This window comes from Miscanthus floridulus, chromosome 2 (assembly GCF_019320115.1).
Source record: "Miscanthus floridulus cultivar M001 chromosome 2, ASM1932011v1, whole genome shotgun sequence".
Classification (NCBI taxonomy): Eukaryota; Viridiplantae; Streptophyta; class Magnoliopsida; order Poales; family Poaceae; genus Miscanthus; species Miscanthus floridulus.
Window position 1 is genome coordinate 74,818,326 of NC_089581.1, and position 23,715 is coordinate 74,842,040.

A 23,715-nucleotide genomic window follows, 5' to 3' on the forward strand; every position below is an offset into this window, starting at 1 on the left:
GTTGTCATATTGGACAACATTTGAGGAGTTAGCCATTTGAAAAAGGTTTTGAAACAGAACTCGGTTGAGTGTTTCTGCTCCCACCAGAATGGTTGGATGGTGCTTTGTAGAGAGTCAGATTACCATCTTTGGAAATGATTCGGCCTGGACAGTGAACAAAGAGTTCTCGACGACCGGAGAAGGTGCACTGAAGAAAGGCGTGTGCTCCGATCCAACGGTCAAGTGACCGCTTGAGTTGGACCGTTGGACGTCAGATGGGCCGGTCAGGCTCCTCGGGCTGGACTTAAACTGATATTTGGCCCTAGTCTGTAGGAAGGGGTGTGGGGCCAAGTGTTGTTTCCCTTGGCCCAAGTCAAACGGAGCAACTTGCTCCTCTACGCGATGATCGGTACCACCCAACCAATCCTGTTTGTGGCTTCGAGCCAAGCAGTGACACATTAAAAGAGATGGCCTGGGAAATCTCGGTGGGTTCAAAAAAGTATTGTATATCACATAATCCGTAGTGGTGACTGTGGGTGACATTCAATGATGAAAAGTCCGGGAGTGCGGTGACGACGCTCTTGGCCTGCAGGTACTTGTCAATGGCGGCCACGCCCATGTCTCGCCCGAAGCCGCTCATCTTGTACCCCCCGAAGGCGAAGTAAGTAGCAGTTGACCCACACGGTGCCCGCCCGCACCGACCGCGACACCCGGTTGGCGACGTCGAGGCTCTTGGTCACGATCCCGGCGGCGAGGCCGTCAGCCTGATCGCTGGGCTGGGGCTGGCTGGGCTGGCTGGCCAGCCCCCTCAGATGGCTACTATTTACACGAATCAGCCAGCAGTATTTCTCTCTCACGTAAATGAACCAGCAACGATACGAACCAGCCAACCGAACAGGCTGCGTATTTGGTGCGGCTGGCCTGCTCGATCGCCTCATCTCTTCCTGCGCGATCTTCATGTCATCCTGGTGTGGTGGTGAGTCAACCGATCCAGCTAGGTGAGCATCTCAGTGTAATAACCTACTTCTAATTGGATGGTGGCTGTGCTTCTTTTTTCCCCCCTTCTTTCTAGAAGTTACTACGTACCGTGACATCTGCAAAGATGGTAGGCTCGATGTAGTAGCCTTTGTCACCGGTAGGCTCGCCGCCGGTGAGCAGAGTCGCTCCCTCGCTCTTGCCATGCTGAATGTAACCGAGGACCATCTCAAATTGTTCCTTGTCAACCTACTGTGCATGGGCCGCCGGGCCGCCGGGCCGGGGAAGAAGTCAATCAATCCAGGCCTTCTTGACAGGATTGCTCATTGCTAGCATTTCGACAGGATTGCTGCTGGTCGATGCAGAAAGATATATATGGGGGCCCATGTTGGTGCTGGCGTCGAAAGGGTCGCCAACCTTCCAGTTCTGGGCCGCCTCCACGGCCTTCTTCACGAACTCCTCGTCGTCGTAGATCCCTTCCTGGACATAAACACGCGATCCGTTCTCGATCGTCGTAGGTTCACGGCCATGTCGGCGTCGGCGTCGGCGTCGTCAAAGATTATCAACGGCGACTTGCCGCCGAGCTCCAGGGAGACCAGACCGTCTTCAGGTTGCTCTTGGCGGCCGATTCCATGACGAGGCGACCGACTTCGCATGAACCGGTGACTTGCCGCCACGCCGATGGGCTCCTTGAGCGTGTACCCCTGGTACTTGCCGGTCACACGCGCAGCACCTCGCCGTGGATCTTGTCCGCCGCGCCCGCGTAGTAGCGCGCCGTCTGCGCTGCCAGCGGGATGTCCAGCATTCCCGGCGTCCGCGCCGCCAGCTCCTTCGTGTTCTGCTCCATGAGGTCCGCAAACTTGCTCATGATCCAGCCCCTCTCCTGTGTGCAAGTTAATTAATTAGTACTATTATTATGTTAGGTCGCTCTGTTCGTGGCTGGCTCGACTCGGCTCGGCTCGTTAGCCAAGATTTTAGCTCGTTAGCTATAACGAGCCAACTCGAGCCAGCTCGCGAGCAGCTCGCGAGATAAACGAGCAAAGCTTCCAGCAAAAAATGTATCAAAACTTATATTAGTTTTTGTATTACTTCATGTCTTGCACTTTACAATTGACTGGTAACTAGTCTCGATGTATTTCTTTTATATTATTATTATTCTCAAACTTTAGATAAATGCAAATATTATATTTTGTGTATTTTTTATACCTGACTCGCGAGCTTAACGAGCCAGCTCGAGCTTTTAACGAGTCGAGCTGATGATGACATCACTTCTTCATCACATACAAGCTAAGAAGAGGAGGACTAGCATGGGCGTTCAATTCATCTTTCTCATGGTGGAGGCCCAGTCCAACTGAAATTGGAGGCCATCTCGGGCTCTAGGACCAGTCTACCTTAAACTGGTCACCTAGAACGAATTTGGACTCCGTTTTTGACGATCCACATATGGTTAGAAAGCTAATTTGATAAGGAAGTCAATTCAAGTGGTTTCATGTCAAAAGACCTTCAGAATCAACATGAATCGTCGAAATAAGTCAGCGTCCAGAATCTGTCAAGGTGCTGCGACACCGTCTTTTGGTCCGTTGGACCGTGTATCGTGTTTGGGCCCATTAGGGGGGGCGCGTCCAGGGGGTGACACCTAAGACTCTATAAATAGCAGCCGTCGCTCTCCTTAGGGTTTAGGTTTTTATTTAGTTCTTGATTTCCTCATAAAACAGACATCGTTTTCCTGTAACTGTCGCTGCCAAGGCCGCTTGCTGTGAACCAGGACCCCAGTTCTTGATCTTGTTCGCCTGTGGCGATTAGTCCTTTCGAATAAAGACTTGAACTTCTTCTCGTTATTATAAGCCTCATATTTATTTGCAATTTCAGATTGCGTTCATCTCGTTCTTGCTTGTGTTCTCGATTCACTTGCAGGAAAGCCTTCTCGGCGAGGTCAATCGCGTTCGCATGGTTGATAACCAACGGAGCAGTGGTATAACGATTGCGGGGGTCCGAATTAGTCTTGGTTTGAAACCTAGATCGTGAATGTCGAGTCTTCACCAATCTACGCTATCATACCTATCAAAAGATTGGGCCTAGTCTATATCAAGTGATATCAGAGCCCTTGTAGCCCGTTAGGTATAACTTTATTTCCCCTTTAAATTGTTACTGTTTTTGTATTACCTATAGTCCACAAAAAGCAAAAAAAAAAAACACCACCACATATTTCCTGTCCTATAGCCTCATTGTGCTATGCAATTTCGTCTCTGTTTCACGTTGTTGAGTTTGTGCCCTAGGTCAAGTTCTGGTTGCTGGTTTTAGTTCGTTTTGAGTCCAGTTTGTGATTTTTCCTTTGTTTTTCATCATAATCCGTAAACACCTTCAAGTCTTGCTGTGATTCCTATGTATTCATCAAATCCTAGTCCACGCCATTTTTTTGTTACACTTGTCTTCACTGTTTCCATCAAATCCTTGCTGCCGTGACGAACTCGGATTCGGAGTGCGTTCGTAAAACTGGTCTAGTTTTCGTATACGAACTCGGATTTCGACATTCCATATATCAAAATCGATCAAATTTTTTTTTTGGATCCGTCCATCCCTGCACTGTCGGGGTCAAAGATTTTTATTTTGGTCAAAAAGTGGTCACAAGATCCTTTTTTCGTGGTCACAAGGTCTTTGTCGATTTCGAGCACGTCTTCTGAAAATTCCACAGGCCACGTCTTTCACTTGTTTAAGCTCATATTTTTTGTGATTATTTCTTTTGTGCTTCTAAGTGAAGAAAAAATATCAAAAAAATAAAAAGAAAAAGTCAAAGAATACCAAAAAACAACGACAGCCCAAAAATAGAGAAAAAAGAGAGGGACAAAAGTGGAACAATATCTAGAGGAGCACATAGAGAGCGCCATTTGAGCTGTGTTTATGTGTGCTGATTTCTACCTTGTTCCTAATCATATTCTTGTTGTTCACATCACTTGATACATCTGGTACATGGAACGTGAGTAGGCCAGCAACTAAGACAAGTACTTGGGATACTTATTCAGCTTTGCTATTCACTTATGAATTTTACTATTCCTTGCTACTATATTGTACCTGTCTAAGCTCCACTTTCTTCTAACCAAGTACAGGTTCGCCTTGCAACTGTTACACTCAAGCTACAATGGTATCACAGTCACCGACCAATTGCACCGCCTGTTGCTTTGGTAAGAACACTTGTAAGACCGTGATAAGATGCTTGAGAGTTGAGTGTCTTATTTTTTCTTGTCCACAACCTAAGTAGTTGGTAGGGATAATACTATTTGTATTGTCTTTTCCTTTCTACTAACCATGTCAGGAAAAGCTGGAGGCAGCGGCCAAGAAAATGGGACGCACCTATAGATTTCAATGACTGCGTTTCTAAGAATGAGCTTCGTACCGTTTTTGATGACAAGTTCAATGAGATCCTTCAACAAATCACCAATTTGGCCAAGAGGATTGAAGATATTGAACAACGACATCCTGAACCACGTCCTGAAGATGATGATGATGATCTCTCTGAGGAGGACGATGGTGATGCAGAGGCTGAAGCCGAAGCTCAACGATGTGCTAAGGATGCACGTAACCGTAATCGGTTGAACTTTAACTGATGCGGTATAGGAGGTAACAACCAAGGTAATAATGATCCTTTCTCTAAAACCAAGTTTAAGATATCTCCTTTTTCTGGTTCTGCTGATCCTGAAGCATATTTAGATTGGGAGATGGCTGTAGATAAAAAATTTAGCTCCCATCAAGTACCTGAAGAATATAGAGTTAGACTTGCTACTAGTGAGTTTACTAGTTTTGCTCTTTTATGGTGGAATGATATTTGCAATAATGCTAATACTAATGCTCAAATACCTCAAACCTGGACTATACTTAAACGACAAATGAAATCGAGATTTGTTTCTCCATACTATCAGCGTGATCTGTGATTAAAACTGCAACATTTAAATCAAGGTAGTAAAACTGTTGAGGAATATTATCAGGAGCTTTTAATTGGTCCAGCACGTAGTAACATACAAGAGGATAATATGGATAAGTGTTCTAGATTTTTTGGAGGTTTGCGTCGTGAAATACATGATGTTCTTGACTATAAAGTGAAAGGATCAAGATGCCCAAGAGGGAGAGGGGGTGAATTGGGCTAATTCTAAATTTTCTTGCAATAATCAAATCCTACGGTTAGCCCAATTAACCCCTTGTGCCTTGAAAAGTATTTCTATTACTCTAACGCACAAAGGACTTGCAACCTATGTTCCAAACTTACTCTAGCATGGCAATTCTATGAATGTAAAGACAAGTATTGAATTGCTCAAAGTAAATGCTCAAAGTAAATGCTCAAAGTAAATAGAGAGAGAGGAACGCGACGATGTTTTGCCGTGGTATCGGAGAGTCGCCACTCCCCACTAGTCATCGTTGGAGCACCCACGCAAGGGTGTAGCTCCCCCTTGATCCGCGCAAGGATCAAGTGCTCTCTACGGGTTGATTCTTCGACACTCCATCGCGGCGAATCACCCAAAGCCGCTCACAACTTAAGTTGGGTCACCCACAACTCCGCCGGGTGATCACCAAGCTCCCAATCACCACCAAGCCGTCTAGGCGATGACGATCACCAAGAGTAACAAGCATGAACTCTCACTTGACCACACGAAGCCTAATGAGAAGATGGATGCACACTTGGCTACTCTTGATTCACTAATGAGGCTACTCTCTTGGATTCTCAAATCTCAATCACCTCACTAGGACCTTGCTCTTCTTAGCACTCACAAATGTGTTTCTCAGCTATTGGAATGAGCAAAAGTAACTCCACACATGAGTGGAGCTTCTATTTATAAGGCAGCCTGAAAAATGAACCGTTATGAGCTTCTGCGGGGTGACTGGACGCTCCGATCATGTTGACCGAACGCTCCGGTCAGTTCAACCCGCATTCCAGTGATAATGTGTGGACCGGACGCTGGCAGGGTTCGGTCACCACTGACCGGACGTGTCCGGTCACATTAAACCCTTACTAGAACCTTACTGTACTCGACCGGACGCTGAACCCCCAGGGTCCGGTCAGTACTGATCGGATGCGTCCAGTCCCAGATTCCCTTCTCTAGAACCTTACTGGAGTCAACCGAATGCTGCCTCTCAGCGTCCGGTCACTTGACCTCTCCAGCGTTCGGTCGCACCGAACGTAGTCTGTTGATCAAATGAACTGACCGGACCCTACGGCCAGCGTCCGGTCACACCGGAGCTAGCGTCCGGTCATCATTTGACCCTGCATTCACTTCCAACTCTCGATCATATGTGAATGAAGTTTGCTCCAATGGATCTTAGACATTCGTAGGAGCTACCTAGAGCTAGTTTTAACAAGTGTGCACCACACCTAACTCACTAGACTCATCTAGGTCAAGCTACCCGTTCATACCCCCCTTAATAGTACGGCCAAAGGAAAAACAAAGTCCTAAACTACTATAAGTGTCACTCCGACTCCAATCGACACTTAGAACTAGTCATCCTTAACCTTGTCGTCCATCCTTTGAAAACCGAAATGATTTCCATCGTAGGGGCATGACAACCTTGATTGCCCAATTGATCTCCATTACCATGACCTAACTTAATTGCCTCTACAAAACACACGTTAGTCATAGTAATCTTGTATTGTCATTAATCACCGAAATCCAACTAAGGGCCTAGATGCTTTCAATCTCCCCCTTTTTGGTGATTGATGACAATACCACCTCGAGTATGTGAAAGAGTGAGATTTTTGATGGGCTTGGTTCATATAAGCTTTTATCGATAAGAACAAAAGTGTTAGGCAAGCTTATATGACCAAAACCAACACAATGTACTCAAAGGATATGAAATAAGCATGAGTACAAGTAATAAAGCTCATTTGCATCGGAGTATAAACACGGAAGCAAAGCAAATGAGCATTTCACAAGTGATATGACTTTCAAGTAGAGAGCACACATGTTATAAATCACAATCACATAGATATCACTATCACATAGATATAATAATATGCATGAAAGTAACACACGAATGCATAAACGTAGTGTATCACACAACTAAAACTCCAAATGTATATAATAAGCTAATAATAGATAACTAGCTCCCCCTGAATGTCGCTCCCCCTGAGTCTACATACTCGAACCCTCTCCCCCTTTGGCGTCAAACACCAAAACCTAATGGTCGGTCGGTGGGGCTGCAGCGGACGAGCCAGGCGCTGAAGTACGTGGAGTACGATGAAACTAGGCACCATCATCATCTGACCCTGAGCTCTGAACTGACTGACCTTCTGTGGCTGGAAGCGTCTCTGAAGCGGTCTAGGTCTAAGCTGGGACAGGTGCTGCCTATGATGCTGCTGGGACGTCTGTCGTAGGATCTGAAGAGGCGATAGACGAAGGGAGCCTCTGAGTAGTCACAGCGACAGGGGCTGCTGTAGAAGGACCGGCGGTATGCATATGTGGCAGTGTAGGCATGCCGGTCAACTCGCTGAAGGATGCTCCAAGACTCCTGGAGACTGACGTGTTAGGCACAAAAAGTGAGGAAGACTGATCTGGTGAGAAGCCCGTATGATATGGTGTGAACTGCGGGGCTACCACTGGTGAGGACAACCACTAGGACACCTAAACTGTGGGTGAAGCAAACAGAGCTGGAGGCTGTCCCTGACTTTGAAGCCCACTGGGCTATACTGCTGGAGTCGTCGTAGTGGTGGCAGGCTGAGCAAGCTGGGGTGAAGGCTATGGCTGTGGGGCCCCAAGTGCTGTCACTACATGCTGCATAAATCCCATAAGCTGCTGCTGCATGAGTAACTGCTGCTGATGCATCTGCTGCTGCTGCTGCTAGAGGATCTGCTGCTGCCGCTGGAACTCGTCCTAACGAGCCTAAAACTATGCGAAGTTAGCAGCGGTCTCCTAAGCCTGTCGTGCCTGATCCTACTGCATCCGCTCAAGAATAGCAATCAGAGTGGGGTCTGTCTGCAGTGCAGATGGAGCTAAGCTGGAACTGTCGGCCTCTGCATCATGTCTGCATGGAGGCATCTGAGGAATCGGCTGATAGTCATCATCCAAACTGTCACTGGACTCGGTCATCTCCTACTGTGCCTCAAGCTGCTCCTCCTTAGTAGCGGCTATGCCTTTGATGATCTCGTCCCGCTGAGCTGCTGACTCTAGAACATCTGGACGACGACTAGGCTGAGTGGGTGCCTGTGGTGTGCTGTGCCTGATCCTCTGTGCCATGTTATAAGCTGGAAACTCTATGGTGGCACCTCTGTACTCGGCAACCATCTCTGGGGTCCTAACTTGCACAGACTGGAGCATCAGGAATGTAATCCAATGTGCATATGGAAGCTGTCTGCGACCCTTGAAGCCCTTAGCTATAGTATCCTCCATCTCTGATAGAAGGAGGTTCCAAATGTCGAACATGGTTTGCTGCATCAGGGCATTGAGGAGCCAGAGCTATAAGCGAGTCAGACCCTCTCTGTATCCCAACCTGGGAAGTAGTGTCCTCCTGATAATAGCCTCTAGTACTCGAGCTATAGGAGTTAGGTCACTGGGGTTCCTCCTCGACCCCTCACCAAAGGGCTCCTTGAAGTAATGTCGCACAAGATCAGTAGGGGGCACTAAACCTCCATGAGGACGCCTGGGAGGCTCCTGCTATCCATAGCATACCTCATGCAATCTGACAGGCTGATCCTATAGCCTTAGTATCTCCTAGGCCCTGAAACTCATCACCCTGTAGTCTCTGCCATTGAATGCAAAGTGTATGAAGTTATGATGCGGGTCAACGTAGAGCGAAGCATAAAACTGCTGAACCCAAGATGGTACATAAACTCCTGTTCGGCCAATCAGATCTGTCAGCCCTAGCAAATATGTCAAGTAGGGGCGGATATGCTCTCCGGCTACTGCCACAATGGACTCTATACTGCAGACTCTCTAAGATCAGAAGACTGCCCCACTATTTAGATATGCGTTGTAGAAGTCTTCCTGGAGCGGTGTATAGAAACTCTCTGCTGCTCTCTCATCCCTCCTCGAAGGGAACCACACGTCAAACTCAACAAACCTTAGCTGGCGAACCTGTCGGGCTGTGGTGGCCCTCAAGTCAAGATGTACCACTGGAGGCGGACCCTGTGGTCTGGGCGGTGGGCGTGAACCCCTGCGCTGTGTAGCTGGCCTCGGTGGACTGTAGCACTAGTATGACTAGAGTGGCGTAGCTGGGGTGCTAGCTCGGTCTCCTCAGCCTGCTGGCCCTCCTGAGTCTCTTGAGCTGGCTGAGGCTCTGCTGGTGGGGGCTGCTGCTGTGGCTCCTGCTAGGACTCCCCCTGATGCTGAGGCTCCTCAATGGCCAGACGACGTCCTGCCATCATGACAGTCCCAGGTGGACTACCATGAAGTCGCTCAATCTCCCTAAGTCTGCCCTGTGCGTCTGGTGCCAAATGATCTGCTATGACAACTCCACTGCGGGCACCTCCTCTCTTGGCATGCTCTGTGGCCTCAGCGACTGTAGCTGCTCTCGCTGTCTCTACGTCAGGGTACTTCTGCTTCTTAGATGTGACCTGCTTCGTTACCTTGCCTTTCAGTCCTGCAGGCTGGCGAGGAAGGGGCCTCCGATCGTCATCTCCTGGACCACCCCCAACATTCTTCGTGCGAGCCATCTGATTTGACAAGAAGATGAATTGCCGCTGACAAAGATCAACTGTCAAACTAACACTTCCGAGGCTTGGCCTCGATCTATACTCGCAAGCTTGGCTCCGAGTTAACTGACAACTGCCATAAGAACCTCAACGGCACCGACTCGTTGCACGATGGAATAGATGGATATACAAATAAATACAATATATCTAATAGATGTGAAAAACCTAGGAAGCAAGCAATGTAGGTACGAAATTGAAGCGACGGGCATGCTACCTGATGAACCGGCGATCCGAGAAAAGAAGAGACGTCACGCGGGGAACCTCGGAACCGACTAGGATTAGGATTGTGAACCACTTCGATGAATCGGCGGCCCTGGATGATTTGAAATCAATGCTTGGAAATTGATCTAGGTCACAAGCGAAGCAAATTGAGAACAAGGATTTGGCCTTATCAACGAGGAGGCAGGGCTAGGGCACGGGAATAGCGGGCTTGGATGGCGCTTGGTGGCTGGGGAGCCGACAGCGGTGCGCACGGCGTGGCAAGGTGGCGCTGGGTCACGGGAGGCACGCGGAATCAAAGGCGTAGGTAGCAGCGGTGGTTCAGCGTGGGACAGTGGCGGCATGGTTGCGGTGGCGCGCGGTCGCGCTTGGCTGGCGGCGTGTGGAGCTAGACGGCGGCGTTGGCACGGGAGGCGCGCGGGAACGATGGTGCGAGGTGATTTGGGATTAGCGGCGGCTAGGGTTAAGTAAAACGGTGAGATTATATGAGGGTCCCCTCATGACAGAAATGGAAACAGAGTTAAGAGACCTAATGCCGCACAAGATCCACTGACCGGACGCTCCGGTGGTAGCGACCGGACGCTACCACCCAGCGTCCGGTCGATTCTAGAGACGTCCAATTCCTCTAGAATCGCGACCGGACATGTCCGGTGGTCCATGACCGGACGCAGGTAGGGTTCAGTTAGCTCAGCCTGTTTCTCCTACAAACGACCAGACGCTGGATCCCTTCCTGACCAGACGCACAAGCGCAACGTCCGGTCGCTCCTTCAGCTTTTGTTCACCTCCTATGAACTGACCGGACGCTGGACAGCAGCGTCCGGTGGTCCTTTTCTAGCAAATCTTCAAAGTTCCTTCGCACTGCCTGTTCCCAATCAAGTTCCAACTTGAATAAGATCCAAATAAACACCAATTGGGACTGATATGAGTGACCTCTCTCAAACCCTCATATTTTTCAAAATATTTTGCCTTAGGCTATTAATTCTTTTTAAGAAAATAGGCAATAAGAGGGCAAATGGAACAAAACAACAAAAACATCTATGCATATGCAATACTTGTAAGTAAATCTAGTTGCTTGTCAATTTTGATCCAAAGTTAAGCTTCTTCACACGCTTTTCGGCGGTTATCTTAACCATGTTAGACAAGCCCTATATGCATTGCCAAAAATTAAACATGTTGTATATTACAATGAATGCAAGGGACAACACAAGCTCAATTTTTAGTGAAGTTACTAAAATCAAGTACATTGAGCTCATTCCATAATCTACAAAATGTAGCCTCATCTAGCGGTTTAGTGAAGATATCTGCTAATTGATCTTTGGTTCTTACACCTTCTAGTGATATATCATTTTAGCAACATGATCTCTTAGAAAGTGATGGTGGATATCTATGTGCTTGGTGCGAGAGTGTTGAACTGGATTATTTGCAAGTTTTACCGCACTTTCATTGTTGCACAAAATAGGTACCTTTTCTAGAACTACACCATAGTCCAGCAAAGTTTGTTTCATGTATAAAATTTGTGCACAACAAGCACTCACGGCAATGTATTCTGCTTCGGCGGTGGACAAAGCCACACTATTTTGTTTCTTGGAGGACCAAGACACAAGTGATCTACCAAGCAAATGGCACCCTCTGAATGTGCTCTTTCTATCCACTTTGCATCCAGCGTAATCCGAATCGGAATAGGCAACTAATTCAAATATAGCTCCTTTGGGATACCAAAGGCCAATGCTTGGTGTGTGCTTAAGATACCTAAAGATTCTTTTTATGGCAATTAAATGTGTTTCCTTAGGATTAGCTTGAAATCTAGCACACATACACACACTAAACATGATGTTGGGCCTAGATGTGGTTAAATATAACAAGCTACCAATCATAGAACGGTAGAGAGTTTGATCAATCGGGTTACCTCCCTCATCTAGGTCGAGATGTCCATTGGTAGGCATTGGTGTCTTGATTGGCTTACATTCATCCATCTGGAATCTCTTGAGAAGATCTTTTGTGTATTTCTCTTGAGAGATGAAGATGCCTTCTTTCATTTGCTTGACTTGAAAACCAGGAAAGAATGTAAGCTCACCAATCATGGACATCTCGAACTCCTTCGACATCAATTCACCAAATTCTTTGCATGAGTCTTCATTTAATGATCCAAAGATGATATCATCAACATATACTTGACAAATGAAGATATGCCCATCAAGCTTCTTGGTGAATAGTGTGGTGTCGACTTTCCCAATGGTGAAGCCCTTCTCAATGAGGAAGTCCCGAAGGCGCTCATACCAAGCTCTTGGAGCTTGCTTAAGCCCATATAGTGCCTTGGACAACCTATAAACATGATTAGGATATCTAGGGTCTTCAAACCCAGGAGGTTGATCAACATAGACTAGTTCATTAACAAAGCCATTTAAAAATGCACTTTTCACATCCATTTGATATAGTTTCATTTCATGATGTGATGCATATGCAAGAAGGATATGGATGGCTTCTAATCTTGCAACCAGTGCAAAGGTCTCTCCAAAATCCAAACCTTCAACTTGAGATAACCCCTTTGCAACTAGTCTTGCCTTATTCCTCACAACAACACCTTGATCATCTTGCTTGTTGTGGAACACCCACTTTGTTCCAATGACTCTTGCACCTTTTGGTCGCTCTTCAAGAGTCCAAACTTCATTGCGAGTGAAGTTATTCAACTCTTCATGCATGGCATTGATCCAATCCAGATCTTTAAGAGCTTCTTCTACCTTAGTAGGCTCATAGCAATAGACAAAAGAGTGATGAGCAATAAATTAAGCAAGTTTTTAAGATCGAGTCATTACACCCTTTGATGGACTCCCTATCATGAGATCTTGTGGATGATCTTGTAGGAAAGGTGTATTTCTTCTATTGACCACTTGAGGAGGAGGTTGTGGAGCATCAACATCTTGTGCTTGTACCACCATTTCCTCATGGGAGATATGAGTATCTTTATTTTCTACTCTCCCATCTTTTTCACCATCTTGTGGCACACTTGATGAAGAAGGTTGATCAATGACTTGTACATCATCTTCATCATCTTTTGGCTTGATGTCTCCCACCGGAATGTTCTTCATAGCCTCCCTCAATGGTTCATCACCTACATCATCAAGATTCTCATGTGCTCCTTGAGAGCCGTTAGATTCATCAAATTCCACATCATATGTTTCTTCAACCAAGCCGGTGGCATGATTAAATACTCTATATGCTTTGGACTTTGATGAGTAACCAACAAGAAAACCAATATCACAATACCTTTAGAACTTCCCTAGGTGTTGCCGCTTCTTGTAGATGTAGCATTTGCAACCAAACACCCTAAAGAAGGAGATGTCCAGCTTCTTCCCATTGAGCAACTCATAAGGTGTCTTACAACTTTGGATTTGTCATGAAGAAAGAATACCCATGTATACCTTGAATAGTCATCAACAATCACAAGACAAAGAGATTCCCTCCCAAACTCTTGTATGTTGTTGATCTAAATAAATCCATGTGTAGGAGTTCTAGCACTCTTGTGGTTGACATGAAAGCTTTGGTTGGATGAGTATTTGCGACTTGCTTGCCGGCTTGACATGCACTACAAAGTTTGTCCTTTTCAAACTTCACATCCTTCAACCCTCTCACCAAATCATTCTTCATAAGCTTCTTGAGTGAGCTCATCCCAACATGAGCAAGTCTTCTATGCCATAGCCACCCAAGTGTTGTTTTGGTGAATAGGCAAGTCTTCAAATTTGCATCTTCGGAGGTGAAGTCCACTAGATATAAGTTGTTGTATCTAAATCCATAGAATATCACTTGATTATCATCTACCTTGGATACAACCACCTCCTTCTCGGTGAACAAGCATTGGAAGCCAAGATCACACAATTGTCCAACGGATAGCAAGTTGAAGCTCAATGAAGCAACATAAAGCACATTGGAGATGGAATGATCATTTGATATTGCCACTTTGCCCAATCCTTTAACCTTGCCCTTTGAGTTATCTCCAAATGTTATTCTCTTTTGTCCATCTACCTCTTCATCTAGTGAGGTGAACATACGAGGATCACCAGTCATATGTTGAGTGCAACCACTATCAATAACCCAATGACTTCCACCGGTCTTGTAGTTCACCTACACATAAGAGATTCAAGCTTTAGGAATCCAAACTTGTTGAGGGCCCTTCACCTTCTCAACAAGTGACTTAGCCACCCAAATCTTCTTAGGCCTATTCTTGTTAGGGGGTCCTAAGAACATGACTTTCATCTTTCCACTAGAGTCCTTTCTAAGCATGTAGTGAGCATTGAAGGCAAAGGGTCTAGCATGCTTGGGCAAGGGTTGTGGCGGTGGAGTTTTGCACTCATGAGCAAAGTGGCCTTCTTGTCCATACTCAAAACATCTCTTTGGCTTTGTCTTTGGCTTTGATTGTTGTTGTTGAACTTGAGCCTTCTTCTTCTCTGCACTTGCCACATATCCAATGCCACTTCTATCTATCTTCATGACGGTGTTCATGAGTAGCTCACTTTGGAGGTGCTTGCCTCTAGCAAACTTGCTCAACCCAATCTTGAGATGCTCTTTCTCCAACTTGAGCTTCTTATTTTCTTCCTTTAGAGCATCATCTTTCTTCTTTTCCTTGAGCTTCTTGTTTTCTTCTTTGAGCTTCTCATTCTCAAGGATCAACTCTTTGTCATGATCAAGAGTTTCTAGCACAATGATTTTGTGGCTTTTCATTTCTTCAAGATCTTTCATGAGCTTTTCATTTGTGTTCTTGAGCTTGACATATTCATCATAGTCATTGCACTCAACCACTTGCTTGACTTTGCCACTAGATCCTTGCTCAATGCTCTCATCAATCAAATCATCACATGATGTAGCTATATCAATCTTAGCAACATGGTTAGTAGCATCATGTGGCTTATTTGGTAAAAATTCTTGAGCAATAACAAGGGTATCATGATTGATCTTAAGAGTTGTATATTCATCTTTTAGCTTGTTGTGGCTAGTGATGAGCTCATTGTGCACCCACTCAAGTTTATCATGTTTATCTTTAAGCTCTTTCTTAGAAGATTTGAGCTCCTTGAGTTTGGATGATATAGCATCATTAGTTTCTCTAAGCTCATCATTAGCCTTTTCTAATGTGTCGCACTTTGCTAAGAGTGAATCATTTTTAGCATCAAGCTTTTCATTTGTAGCTCTACTCTTTCTAATGATCTTAGTGTATTTTCTTAGTATTTTGACAAGATCATCATATGAAGGTGAATCATCATCATCGCTATCGCTATCATCATCACTAGCTTGCTCATCATCACTACTATCATCATTCTTAGTTACCTTGCGTTCACCCTTGGCCATAAGGCATAGGTGTGTAGAGGATGATGGCGATGGTGGCGGTGAAGATGGAAGATCAATAGCAATGGCGGCCACCTTCTCATTGTCACTATCATCATCGGATGATCCACTAGATGAATCAATGTCCGTGAGCCAATCACCGACGACGTAGGCCTTTCCACTCTTCTTCTTGTGGAAGTCCTTTTTGCCATCTCTCTTCTTGTATGGCTTGTTCTTCTTCTTCTCATCTTCATCTTCATTACTTGAATCATCTTTCGTGCCCTTGTTCTTGTTCTTGAACTTGTCTTTCTTGGGCTTGGGGCATTGATGTGCTAGATGACCAAGTTCACCACAATTGAAGCAATCCATTTCGGAGATTGGCTTTCTTCTAGAGCTTGTGAAGAACTTCTTCTTCTTGCCGTTGAACTTGATGCCACTCTTGTTTAGCTTCTTTAGCATATTGGCGGCTTTCTTCACCATGAGAGCAAGGTTTTCATCTTCATCTTCATCATCACTTGAGCTCTCATACTCAAGTCTTGCTTTGCCCTTGTCTTGACTAGCTTTGAATGCTAAGTCCTTCTCTTTCTTCTTGGTAGAGGATGAGCCATCTTGTGGCGTGATGTGCATGCACATCTCATGAGCATTGATCTTTCCCAAGATTTGTGTCGGTGTAGCGGTGGAAAGATCACCTTGGTGTAGCACGGTCACAATATGCCCATATTTGTCAATGGGAAGGACACTCAAGATCTTTCTCACAACGTCGGAAGGTGACATTTGAGTAAGTCCAAGCCCATTGACTTCCTCTACAAGAACATTCAAACGTGAATACATCTCATTAGCACATTCTTTGGGAAGCATCTCAAATGAATTTAGCTTTTTAATCACAAGATGATAGCGTTCCTCACGCTCACTCTTGGTTCCCTCATGGAGCGCACAAACATCCGACCATAGTGCATGGGCGTCTTTGTGGTTCCTTACGCGGTTGAACACATCTTTCCAAAGGCCTCTAAAGATGGTGTTGCGAGCCTTTGCATTCCATTTTTCATAATTAACCTTATCGCCTTGTAGGTTAGTAGCATCCCGAGGTTTTGGGAAGCCTTGTGAGGCGGCTCTAAGAATACCAATATCTAGAGCTTCTAAGTACGCCTCCATGCGGATTTTCCAATATGGAAAGTCATCTCCCTCAAAGATAGGAGGAGGTCCATCCCCGTGAGACATCTTGCTCTAAGAGGTTAAGCTTAAAAACATGAGCACGAGGCTCTGATACCAATTGAAAGGATCAAGATGCCCAAGAGGGGGGGGGTGAATTGGGCTAATTCTAAATTTTTTTGCAATACTCAAATCCTACGGTTAGCCCAATTAACCCCTTGTGCCTAGAAATGTATTTCTATTACTCTAACGCACAAAGGACTTGCAACCTATGTTCCAAACTTACTCTAGCATGGCAATTCTATGAATGTAAAGACAAGTATTGAATTGCTCAAAGTAAATGCTCAAAGTAAATGCTCAAAGTAAATAGAGAGAGAGGAACGCAGCGATGTTTTGCCGAGGTATCGGAGAGTCGCCACTCCCCACTAGTCCTCGTTAGAGCACCCACGCAAGGGTGTAGTTCCCCCTTGATCCGCGCAAGGATCAAGTGCTCTCTACGGGTTGATTCTTCGACACTCCGTCGCGGCGAATCACCCAAAGCCGCTCACAACTTGAGTTGGGTCACCCACAAGCTCCGCCGGGTGATCACCAAGCTCCCAATCACCACCAAGCCATCTAGGTGATGGTGATCACCAAGAGTAACAAGCACGAACTCTCACTTGACCACACGAAGCCTAATGAGAAGATGGATGCACACTTGGCTACTCTTGATTCACTAATGAGGCTACTCTCTTGGATTCTCAAATCTCAATCACCTCACTAGGACCTTGCTCTTCTTGGCACTCACAAACATGTTTCTCAGCTGTTGGAATGAGCAAAAGTAACTCCACACATGAGTGGAGCTTCTATTTATAAGGCAGCCTGAAAAACGAACTGTTATGAGCTTCTGCGGGGTGACCGGACGCTCCGGTCAGTTCAACCTGCATTCCAGTGATAATGTGTTGACCGGACACTGGCAGGGTCCGGTCACCACTAACCGGACACGTCTGGTCGCATTAAACCCTTACTGGAACCTTACTGTACTCGATCGGACGCTGAACCCCCAGGGTCCGGTTAGTACTGACCGGATGCGTCTGGTCACAGATTCCCTTCTCTGGAACCTTACTGGAGTCGACCGGACGCTGTCTCTCAGTGTCCGGTCACTTGACCTCTCTAGTGTCCGGTCGCACCAAACGCAGTCTGTTGATCAAATGAACTGACCGGACCCTACGGCCAGCGTCCGGTCGCACCGGAGCCAGTGTCCGGTCAGCATTTGACCCTCCATTCACTTCCAACTCTCGATCATATGTGAATGAAGTTTGCTCCAATGGATCTTAGGCATTCGTAGGAGCTACCTAGAGCTAGTTTTAACAAGTGTGCACCACACCTAACTCACTAGACTCATCTAGGTCAAGCTACCCGTCCATACCCCCCTTAATAGTATGGCAAAAGGAAAAACAAAGTCCTAAACTACTCTAAGTGTCACTCCAACTCCAATCGACACTTAGAACTTGTCATCCTTAACCTTGTCGTCCATCCTTTGAAAACCGAAATGATTTCCATCGTAGGGGCATGACAACCTTGATTGCCCAATTGATCTCCATTACCATGACCTAACTTAATTGTCTCTGCAAAACACACGTTAGTCATAGTAATCTTGTATTGTCATTAATCACCAAAATCCAACTAAGGGCCTAGATGCTTTCATAAAGAATGAACTAGATTTTCCCAATTATATCATTATGCTATTAAAGCTGAAAGGGAAGTATAGGGACAACAACCTAGGCGATCCACGACTCCATCCGCGACTCCATCCATTCCTTCACGTCCAACCGAGGTGAGTAAATTTTGTAATGTGCAGACACCACCAACGCCTGTAAAGAAGAGTTCTCCTATCACACCTCCTTCTAGTGGATCTGCTACACCTTCCTCTAGTAGCTCTTCTAAAGTTGTGTGCCACCGCTGCAAGGGCATGGGACATATTGCTAAAGAATGTCCTAGCAAACACGCATATATTGCTACTGATGATGGTGGGTATGCTAGTGCTAGTGATGAAGAGAATGAATTTGCACTTGCAACTGATCTTTATGCAGATAAATTTACGGATAGTGCTGACGATCCTAATGAGGTAATTAATAGTGTGGCATGCACTGCAGACTACAAATCAATCCTTGTTCAGCGTGTTTTAAGTACACAAGTTGAGCCAGTAGACAAGCTACAATGCCATAATTTGTTTCAAATGTTCCTCATTGTCAATAATTTCCATGTTCGTGCTATAATTGATGGAGGAAGCAGCAATAACTTGGTAAGTTCTGAGCTTGTCAAGACTCTTGATTTATCTACACGTGTTCTTCCACATTCATACCATGTTTAGTGGTTCAACAATAGTGGTAAGGTAAATGTAACATAATCTGCTCGTGTATATTTTTCTATCGGGTCATACCATGATTATGCTGATTTTGATGTCGTGCCTATGCAAGCTTGTTCACTTTTGTTAGGCCGCCCTTGGCAATATGATAATAATGCTCTACATCATGGTAGGCAAAATAGATATACTTTTATATTTAAGGGAAAGACCATTGCTTTACTTTCTTTAATTCCTGCTGAAATTGTGCAATATGAAAGGAACTTGCTGAAAAGAAAAAGAAAGGCCATGATAAAGAATTTAGCAAACCAACAAATGAACCATCAAGTAACATGAAAGAAGTTTTATTTGCTCTTAAATCTGTTCTTGCTGATCATGATGAACCTTGTTATGCTTTAACTTGTACATCGCCTATATGTCCACTTGGTCCTGCTTCTAGTGCTATGCCTCTTGTTGGTACTAACCTTTTGCAGGAGAAGGATGAATTTCCAGCAGGGAAGCCACCATGGCAGCTGCCTTTGCGAAGGATTAGGCGCTAAGATGAACGTCTTCTTCTAGAGCCATCGTTGCTGTCATCCAATGAAGGAGACGATCTACTTTAGTCGAGGATGACTTCAATTCAAGAAAGGGAGGATGATGAGGACATCACTTCTTCATCACATACAAGCCAAGGAGAGGAGAAGGACCAGCATGGGCGTCCAATTCATCTTTCTCATGGTGGAGGCCCAGTCCAACTGAAGCTGGAGCCCATCTCGGGCTCCAGGACCAGTCTGTCTTAAACTGGTCATCCAGGACGCATCCGGACTCTATTTTCGACGATCCACATATGGTTGGAAAGCTAATTTGATAAGAAATCCAATCCAAGTGGTTTCACGTCAAAAGACCTTCGGAATCAACGGGAATCGTCAAAACAAGTCAGCATCCAGAATCTATCAGGGTGCTACGATACCATCTTTTGGTCCGTTGGACCATGTATCGTGTTTGGGCCCATTAGGGGGCGCGTCCAGGGGGGTGACGCCCAAGACTCTATAAATAGCAGCCGTCGCTCTCCTTAGGGTTTGTGTTTTGTTTAGTTCTTGATTTCTTCGTGAAACAGACGTCGTTTTGCTGCAACTGTCGTCGCCAAGGCCGTTTGCTGTGAACCAGGACCCCAGTTCTTGATCTTGTTCGCCTATGACGATTAGTCCTTTCGAATAAAGACTTGAACTCCTTCTCGTTATTATAAGCCTCATATTTATTTACAATTTCAGATTGCGTTCATCTCGTTCTTGCTTGTGTTCTTGATTTGCTTGCAGGAAAGCCTTCTCGGCGAGGTCAATCGCGTTCGCGTGGTTGATAACCAATGGAGCAGTGGTGCAACGGTTGCGGGGGTCCGAATCAGTCTTAGTTCGAAGTCTAGATCGTGAACGTCGAGTCTCCACCAATCGACGCTATCATACCTATCGGAAGATCAGGTCTAGTCTACATCACGAGCCGAGCTAGCTTTCTGGCTCGTTAGGATAACGAGCCGAGCCGAGCCGAGGCAGCTCGTTATCCAGCCTTACCCGTACTGGCTGCCAGTGTCACTACTAGGCCTTGGAGTCCATACATAGCCTGACGTGCGGGGCCACGCCCCATGATCGAAAACGCCTCCTTGGCGTCCTTGACTGCGAGGTCCAGGTCGGCTTTGTCCGCCTCTGCCACGTGGGCCAGCACATCACCCGTCCGCGGGTCCCCGTCTCAAATGTATTGCGTGTATAAATTCAAGGTCACACAGGACAGTCACAGGTTTGCTATAGTGTGATGAGGCATTTAGCATGTAAAAGATCTCTTTGCCGTCCTTATTTTGATAAAACAATTGTTTTTATTAGTGCAAATCGAACTATTGAAGAGAAAACAAAGTAAAGGCGATCAAGAACGAAAGAAGACAACGTGTATACGTTGCAGTCGTTGGTCGCCCATTGTTGCTGGCCTGCACAAAGCTTCTTCTGATTCTGCCTTTTGGTAGTACGTCTGATGTACGAAGGTCTCGGAGACCATGGGCTTCTTATATAGAGGCAAGAACACACAACTTTGGACTGGGAAAAGTCTCCAATATGTAAAAATGGATAAGGATTCTTTGTTTCAATAGTATATCTTTCGTCTCCAATAGGTAAGAGTTCTACAGTATTATGTTACATGGTTGGCTACGGATCTGTCACAAACCAGACAGCTGATCTGTGCCACTTCATTGTGTTGACGTACAATCGTATTCACACTATATGGCTCGCATTCCGGAGGCATTACTAGACTAATGTTCGCCGAGCAAGGCATGGAGTCGAGGCGAGAGAAGAGTGTTACCTCTGCGACCAGGCGCCAGAGACAATTGATCACATTCTATGCTGCTGCCCCTTCGCACGAGAGCTTTAGTTCTGCATCTGCCAGGCTCTAGGACACCAGTTATCGCCATTGGAGCAGTCAGTCTATGCTTGGTGGAGACGGCTGCGATCAACTTGGAATTAGTAGCACAAGAAGGGCCTTGACTCCCTATTTGGCCTCGTCTCCTGGGAAATTTGAAAGGAACGGAACGCCGCCTGCTTCAGTGAGGCCACGTCCACGGTAGATGAGCTACTGATGGTCATTAAAGCTCAGGCCGACCAGTGGATTCAGGCAGGGGCAAAGGACCTAGGGGGGGGGGGGGAGGAGAGCCCGCTGCCCACCGAAGTTTTAAAGTTGTATTCAAACCATGTAGTACTCCTAGGCTGTCGGCCGGGTGCCGGTCATATGTAAAAACTCTCTATTTTCTATGTAATACAAAGATATGCAACGCTCTCGTGTATTCGAGAAAAAAAATATTGTCAGTAATAGTTTACAAATTTCTTGGCGGCTTAAGGTCCCTTTGAATATTAAAATCTTTCTTTGATTCTTTAAAAGAGGCACTAAGGATAATTTACCGACGAGTAATTGGAATGGATATAGGTCCACTTTTACTGCTGCAAATCTGAAACCAATCCGTGAATTCTGGATGGGTTATCACCTAAATTTTGAACCCTACTAGTAAGAAGTCCCTGTTTTTTGAGCTAGCCTAGCCTATGTTCTTTGAGCTAAGAGAAGTATATGAAAATGCTTAAAATAGTACCCTTGGCTAATGGAAATAAATACACATATGGTTCCAAAATATAAGCCAAAATATGCTCTGATCATTACAAAAGGACACAATGATGACAAGGAACGTTGAATCTAGCATATCCTCTCATGGTCATCAACATAGGAGCATAAAACCAAACAAAACGTTTAGGGCATCTTTGTTTAACCATAGGAGCATAAAAATGAAACAAATATACAAGTTTACAATCGGCTTCTGAGAAGAAAAAGTTATATTTATTTTATAAATTCAGAAGTTGGTGCACAGAAACTTGGCTTGTCAAAATAATATTATGAGATATATGAAAATGCCTGAAGCAGCGGCTCACCACCGCTGGCGTCGAAACGGTGCCATCCACGTTCGCCATGCTAGCAGCGCATGGGTGGGTCTCCCTCGCGCGTGCCAGCGGTTTTACCAACGGCGGCCCGGTGTTTGCTATCTTCCTTGCTGACTGCCGCACCCTCATCTCGCCACCGGCGCCGGACAACTACGTAGGCAACTGTGTCGCGCCGTGCGTAATCTCGTTGAGCGGGGCGGAGCTCGCCGGTGCAGACGGGCCTACACGGGCATTCTTGGCAATCAAGAAAGCCATAGACGAGGTCAGGCGCGACTCGCTCGCTGACTGCAGCCGGTGGATCACCAAATTCGATGACATCCCGCCCGGCCGCGCAGTCGTTCTTCTGGAGTCGCCACGGTTCCTCGCATACGCTGTGGACTTCGGCTTCGGGAGGCCAGCGAGGGTGTGGAGAAGACGTCACTGAACCACGACGGCGAGACCTCCCTTGATGCTGGGAGGGAGGCTGGCTCGGTTCAGGCGTCAGTGATCCTCTCCGCTGACAAGATGCCAGCGTTCCTTGAGATGTTTGTTATGGATGTCTGATTCTTGCCAACATGATACCAAATGGCCATGTCTGGGCTGGATGACATTACAATTTCATTGAACTTTTTCCTCTCCTTTTTTTGAACTGTCAACCCGGGGGGGGGGGGGGGGGGGGGGGGGGGGGGTGGGCGGGGCGCAGATAAACAGCCTCATTTTTAGGATAAAAATAAGGCAAAACCCTTATGTCAGGTTAATTTTGTAAAACCGGACTACAACCAAAACAGCAGGCGCAGCACAAGGGCAAGATCAGATCGTGGCAAATCCACGAGAAAGAGGGAAGACGACAACAAACAACAAGAAGCCCCGGAGAGGTGGCACGACTGCTAATTACAACGAAAAGCGAAAAGACGAAACACCAAGGCACAAGAGCATCTTCGACGATATCTCCAAGGAGGTGAATAACGCCTGAACGTAATCATCGTCAGTCAAGCATGGGTTTGGCTAGGCTTTTGCCCGAGTCTTGTGCCTAGAAGAACTAGATTGGTAGGGCCTACCAAGGAAAGGAAGCCACTAGATGTTCTGCAGTGACACCTTGAAGAAGTAAATTCCTCATCACTGGCACAACCAAGAATTGAGCAGAGCTTTCACCCGGAACCCCGCCAAAGCTCCCGCTCCAGAGCTGACACCCCAACGTCGCCACCACATTGTCACCACCACCGCGGCCACAGGCATGGGCGACGCCGTCGCTCTGTCCAAATGGTGCTCTTGCCCTTCCTGTCAAGAGGTGAAGTAGTCCCTCGTCAGCCACGATCGGCCAAAGAGAGCGGCACAGGGGGAGATGGTGCACCTGCGGTCACATAGCCCCACCGCCGACATATCCATGACCAAACTGCGTGCACTGCGTACGCACTCGTAGAAGAAAACAGCATGGCCAGAGCAGCAGCAGCAGCTCCACCAAATTCAGCTTGAGATCACCGGAACTGGTGAAGGGGATGCCCATGGTCACGCAGCCCCACCACCGGCAAGCCTGCGGCCAAACTGCGCTCCAAGGGCCCATCGTAGAATCGTTCGGCCAGACTACCGCCGGCACTAACTGCACCGGACAGGAAGCCGTCTGAGCCATCATGCTGCAGTTGACGTCG

The 23,715-nt window shown here is 46.3% G+C and overlaps 2 pseudogenes; one reads left to right on the forward strand and one right to left on the reverse strand.

Annotated features, from left to right (window-relative positions):
• Positions 1–352: 352 nt before the first annotated feature.
• On the reverse strand, positions 353–21,078 carry LOC136536729 (aldehyde dehydrogenase family 2 member C4-like; annotated as a pseudogene).
• A 164-nt stretch (positions 21,079–21,242) lies between these two features.
• On the forward strand, positions 21,243–22,633 carry LOC136536730 (anthocyanin 5-aromatic acyltransferase-like; annotated as a pseudogene).
• Positions 22,634–23,715: the final 1,082 nt, after the last annotated feature.